Here is a 6,794-nt window from a genome sequence, read left to right on the forward strand (position 1 = left end):
TACAGATAGCAATAGAAATAATTAATAATAATGATAATGATATTGAAGATGATGATGATTATGATTATTATTATGATTATGATTATTATTATGATTATTATTATTATTATTATTATTATTATTATTATTATTATTATTATTATTATTATTATTATTATTATTATTATTATTATTATTATTATTATTATCGTCATTATTATTATTATTATGATTATTATTATGATTATTATTATTATTATTATTATTATTATTATTATTATTATTATTATTATTATTATCGTCATTATTATTATTATTATTATCATCTTATTACTATTATCATCATCATCATCATCATCATCATCATCATCATCATCATTATTATTATTATTATTTTCATTATTATTATTATTTTCATTATTATTATTATTATTATTATTATTATTATTATTATTATTATTATTATTATTATTATTATTCTTCTTCTTCTTCTTCTTCTAGGTTCCATGCCTGGTCCAGGCTTCGGATACTGCATGAATTATCTCTCTCCATTCCTCCCTGTCTCTTGCCTTTTCAAACAGCTCTTGGATTGTTAGGCTGGTGAAGCCCTTCAGTTGGTCTATGAGTGTTTTTCTTTGTCTCCCCCGGGCGCGTTTACTATTATTATTATTATTATTATTATTATTATTATTATCATTATTATTATTATTATTAATAATAATAATATTATTATTATCATTTATTATTATTATTATTATTATTATTATTATTATTATTATTATTATTATTATTAGCATCATCATTATAGGTAGAAGTAGGAGAAGAATACGGAGAAGAATGACGCTGCTGCTGCTGCTGCTGCTGCTGCTGCTGCTGCTGCTGCTGATGATGATGATGATGATGATGATGATGATGATGATGATGATGATGATGATGATGAATTGCACAAATTTCACGAGCGCTTCTCTTCTGCAGATCTCAAGACGCAATAAAAAACATACAAACACGATTGCTATTAATCACGCATACGAGTTTAAATGTCGGTTGAACAATAAAAATCGTAGGAGTTAATATCGCCCTTATTCATAGAGTGTGTCAGAAGCTATAATATTATTCTCATTATCCTCAATAAAACATTCTCTTACGGATATTGTGTGAGAAAGTAATGACAATAGTATTATCACCCATTTATTTGATCCCACATTGTTAGTGTAAACTAGTAGTATTATTTTGTCTATGTAGGCTATGCGTGTGCTGTTAGAAACATACGATGCCAAGAGGCACGGATGAGACGGATTAAGTCAAGCCTTTACGCTTCAACAGTCATAACGTCACTTCCCTCGTAATGACGCATGGTAACTTAGTAACTGGCTCTAAACTATCGGAACAATGGCGGACGCCCTATAGATAGTATGCAGATGACGTCACTCAGGCCTTTGTTATTGTTTCTGCCATCCGTGTTTGTGAGTTGTTCTCACTAAACTGTATTAACAAGACTATAAAAATTCATGGTTACACAGAGTTTGTGTGTTGGTCCGTTATACTTCCGGATGGCAATGTTGTGAACTCCTTGGCCAAGCGCATTCTATCTATATTATGCATAACTATCACTTCACTCGTCCCATTTGTTTCTCATTTCGATTGTATATTATGATTTAGGTCGCGTGAACACCCCGAGATCCAGAAATGATCGATAACAAATCTATATTGACGTTCTTGTGATTGAAACCGGCGGGTCCAAATTATATTTATCTCGGGATTTTCCATTTGGCACAAAACAAAACTGTTCTGAATTGATGGTCTACGTTCAACTAAAATACTCACCATTTCTGCCAACCATATCAATTGTACCAACACACAAAACCATGTAAGCTTTAAACGTTTATAGTCTATCTGATTGAGAGAACTTTCGAGTACTAAATAAATAGAATGAATGAAGATGGTGTCACTTGTTATTGTTTTTAGACAGAGGAAGGATCGTATAATGTTCCTATTAAATTCCCTCAATTAGACTATAGTAGTGTCGTATGGTCTTCACACCTCCAAGTGTGACTCATTCAGCCATTTGATGTAGTCGTCATCAGCTTTGAATTAGACTATAATATAGTAAGATGTAATCCTTTAACGTATATTAAACGTTAAATGTTTAGTCTTCTTCTTCTTCTTCCATTACGGCCATAGCTTCAGGGTGAAGATTGCACGGCCGTCTTTTCAGTAACAGGGGTTTTAGATGGAAGCAGGGAGCGATTTTTGGTATTCAAATCTCATCAGCAGTATGGCATGGATTTGACTTGAATTAAAATCAAAACTCAATGTGTGTATCTGTGTTCTTGTGTGGTATTATCAAGTTGGCACTTAATTTTTATTATTTATTTTAGTTTCGTAAAATGGGTTCGGGTAGGGTTTACGATCAAAACAATGGCTGGCAATACACACATTGGATAGTTAAAGCGTAACTGGTATACCCTTTGTAAACAGGGAAATACATATTCTAACGTTTTTAAGACGTGGTTTCTCTAAGGCACTGTAATCACGGGTCTCATCGCCCCCCCCCCCCCCCCCCTTTTTTTTTTTTCCCGCCATCTTGAAAACCCCGGAATAACGACACCCCTGGATAACGACATAATTTTCCGGTCCCGGGCAATGTCGTTATCCAGGGGTGTCGTTGCACGTGCATCACAGGCGGTATATGTTGTGTAACTTCAAAGACCATGGTTGACCGAAAGCGGTTGTTTTGTTTATTCATTTATTTATATATTGACAGAGAAACGCTGTTTCGTGACAGGTACTCATTTTACATCTGAGTGCGAGGAGAGAATGTGAGTAAAGGGTCTTTTCCAAGGAATCGTCTTTGTTCAGTCCAGGGCGGGACCAAGGAGTTACCGGTCCGAAGGCCAGTATCTTACCGCAAAACCACACAGTCTTGAACATAAATGAACATTAACTCACTCAACCCTAGCACCGACTATATCCGTAGTTTACCCGGGTTACTTTTACCCCATGCCTATTTATTACATTTTTCAGAGACAAATTATAGGCGTAGTATCAAAGTTAAAGTTTTTAATTTTTACATGTTAATGGTAGACGTCTAGTTCAATAAAAATATTTATGCACATGCTCATTTTTAATACACTTCTTTCCAAATTTGAAAAGTAGCAAAAAAATCTCTAGGATTGAATGAGTTAATACCATACCCATTGCTACGTATCATGTTCCTTTTCTTCCCCCCCCCCCCCCCCTTTTTTTTTTTTTTTTTCTTTTTATTTTCTTTGAAGCTGATATATTCAAATTTGTTCAATGCCTTTTATAGATTTTAAATATTTAACAGTTTAGTAGTACCTATTTACTTTGCTTGAGTCCAAGAGTCTTTATAGGTAGTCAGCCTTGGTTCACCTCTGACCTTGGCTGTTATCTGGTTATATTACGGCTGTATCAGTATCGTGTAGTAATTGAACCACTTACATAAAACTTCTCTGATACTGCTGATAACATGCATGATGTCATATAAACATTTTATCCTTACCTTAGACAAAGAGAGAATATAAGAGAGATAGAGAGAGAGAGAGAGAGAGAGAGAGAGAGAGAGGAGAGAGAGAGAGCGAGAGAGAGAGAGAGAGAGAGAGAGAGAGAGAGAGAGAGAGAGAGAGAGAGAGAGAGAGAGAGTATAAACAAATATTTGAAAATTCCCATGAAAGCATAATGGTGGATTGTATTCGGTGTCAACAAGGTAGTTGATAACTGGCATAAAAGGGAGGGAGAGAGAGAGAGAGAGAGAGAGAGAGAGAGAGAGAGAGAGAGAGAGAGAGAGAGAGGTGTATCTGTAAACAAAAAAGAACCCATATCAACAGCCTTGAAGATCTTTTTCAAGAAATGAAAGTCATGATAAATGCATGTTCTACTTTCAACTATTGATATAAGAACGCCATTTAGTTAAAAATAAAATGGCCACCGAGACTGAACAAATAATGAAATTGAATGAGGTAACTGTTCTTATTTCTACACTAGAAATTATGTCAATAATGGACAGAATGAAAATGACGTCACTCAGCTCTTTGTTATTGTTTTTAACCAACCGTTTTTATGAGCAGCTCTCACTAAATTCTATCAATCAGGCCATCGTTTAAGGTTGCACATAATTTTTGTGTGTTGGGAGTCGGTACGTTATAGATAGTATGAGTTTGGCTTAGAAGCTCACAACATTGCCATCCAGAAGTATAATAAACCAATACACAAAACTATGTGTAACCTTAAACGTTTATAGATAGTTCGAAGATGATGTCACTCAAGCCTTTGTTAATGTAATTTGCCATCCGCGTTTGTGAGCGATTCTCACTAAACTGTATTACCCCAACTATATAAGTTCATGATTACACAATGTTTTGTGTGTTGGTCCGTTATACTTCCGGATGGCAATGTTATGAGCTTCTTAGCCAAGCGCATACTATCTATAGTCTGGTTAATACGGTTTCCTGGATGGCAAAAAACAATAGCAAAGACCTGAGTAACGTCAACTTCATTCTATCTATATATATCCGACTGGCAATGGTGTGGGGGTTTTTTGTTGTTGTTTTTTTTTTTGTTTTTTTGTTTTTTTTTAAAGCACACAGCATCGATAGGGTTAAATAGTGTCATGTCTCAAAGACCTTTTAAAAGCAAAATGAAAGATGGAGAGAGATAGAGTTCATAGGTCTATTGACCTTGGACAAATAATTAATGATACGTAATCTACGTTTGTCTTATCTTAAATGACTAGCGTGACCTTCGAGCGACCAGTGGTCAGAGGCATTATTGAGAGGGGTAAAAGTTACATAGTGTACACTGCACATTGATTCAAATAACCTACGCTGAATAGTGTGTGCTGTACTGTGTTGTGGTTGGGTGTGTAATTCATAACATATTATCATGGACATAAACGGATTTTTTTAAAAGTAACGATAACAGTGAGTTTGTGTAGATATATGATTGATTTGGAAATAATTAATATTGTTTAGAGCAACTAATTCTATTTATACTTACAGTTATCAAAACTTATAATTTACTATTTTATAGTTTTAAAAAAGGGTGACGCCTAATAAAAAGTAAGTAAGTAGATAATATTTGGTGTCATAATATGCGATGAAAGCCAAATAAACTTTTTACTTCCGGTTCCCTCCTAAGCCAGAGAGATCGAATTGACAAAACTGATTTTCAATGCTTTATTTTTAATGACACGTGTCTGCATCGAGGTGCACATATTTTCAGGTCCTATAACCGAACGCAATTATGGGCCTGTTTTAACTCACTCAATCCTAACACCGACTATATCCGTAGATTACCCAGGGTTACTTTTCCCCCATGCCTGTTTGTTACATTTTTCTAAGACAAATCATAGGCGTAGTATCAAAGCTTATGTTGTTAGTTTTTACATGTTCATTATAGTTGAATAAAACTGTTTATGCACATGCTCATTTTTAATAATTTTTTTCCAATTTTGAAAAGTAGCAAAAATCTCTAGGATTGAGTGAGTTAACATTGTTGTAATTAACGATATTTTGCGTCGGTTTGAAAGTACTTCCATATGTGAAGTACGAGTATTTTTCACGTTTCTCAGTATCATTAAGACGTGTCAGATTTTATGGTTGGCGCATAGTTGAGTCCTTGGAAAAGGCTCTTTACACACAGTCTCTCACCGTGCTCAGGTGTAAAATGAGTACCTGGCCTCTAACAGCGTTGTCTTTGTCCGAAAAATTGTAATATCGCCTAACAGGCGTCATGTCCCGTCCTACATGTTAAATTTTGCTGTTGGCCAGGGACCCCTTGTAAAGCGCTTTGAGCATATTTAGTGGATATTGCGCTATATAAAGCTCAATTTAATGGTTAATTTTTTACGATATTTACTTTTCTTTCTCAAAATATAGATCTAGGCGGCAGTGTGATTTTTGTGTCGATGAATCAATGTAAGAAATGAAATTATTATCATGCTTCCGTTGTGACATGGAACTCACAAATTATCCTGTCGTACTCTGTTTAAAAAACAACAACAAACGAACAAAAAACAAACTAAGATTTTAATTTTGGCCAAAACTCTCGTATTTCAACAATTGGTCAATACTCTTCAACAATCGTATCGTCACTTCCTTCCTAATGACGCATGGTAACTTAGTAACACTGGCTCTAAACTATCGGAACAACGGCGGACGCCCGTATGAAATATTTCTCCGGCGAGCATAAAGGGTATCCAGAGGAAAATAAACACATACATTTGATCATGTTTTGACTTTTACACATTCTGATCACAAGGCATATGAAAAGTTCTAGCCAGCATGAAAAATAAAAAGTAATGATTTTCTTTGTTTAGAACCAAGATGGCCGCCGTTGCCGGGCGGCGTGACATAAGACGATTGAATCGTATTAAAATGACTCTCATCTTGTCAAGAACTCTCAATTTTAAGGGAGTCCCGGGTTTGAGAGTTTTAGATAAAATGAGCAGGGTCGTTTTAACCGATTGATCTTTGAAGGTTGAGTTTTCTAGCCAAAATTTTAAACATGTTTTTTTTTTCAGAGTATACGGCAGTACCGTAGTCGGGTTTTTTTTGTTGCTGTTTTTTTTTTTAACAAAGGTGTCTATAAGGCATAAAATGTGATACGTAATCGTCTAAAAACAGTATCTATATTATATCGAGGTGAGCCCGATGCATAAAACTAACATTGTAAAGATAAACGTGAGGAGTGTAAGTTTTATTTCTTCCGTCCAATAATGTTTTTAAAAATTCAATCTTCTATGTATAGATAGTTTGCGCTTGGCTAAGAAGGTCACAACTTTGCCATCCGGAAGT

The 6,794-nt window shown here is 34.7% G+C and overlaps 1 protein-coding gene across 1 annotated transcript in view; it reads left to right on the forward strand.

The window, feature by feature from the left end:
* The first annotated feature begins 4,806 nt into the window (after nt 1–4,806).
* Nucleotides 4,807–6,794, forward strand: part of LOC144969033 (acetyl-CoA carboxylase-like) — a 54,790-nt gene continuing 52,802 nt past the window's right edge. The window contains 1 exon segment of the mRNA XM_078908000.1: nt 4,807–4,919. The gene's annotated coding sequence lies outside the window, so the exon portion shown is untranslated.

The sequence above is a fragment of the Berghia stephanieae genome, chromosome 3 (assembly GCF_034508935.2).
Source record: "Berghia stephanieae isolate SIO BIC M18660-M18661 chromosome 3, UCSD_Bste_1.3, whole genome shotgun sequence".
Lineage (NCBI taxonomy): Eukaryota > Metazoa > Mollusca > Gastropoda > Nudibranchia > Aeolidiidae > Berghia > Berghia stephanieae.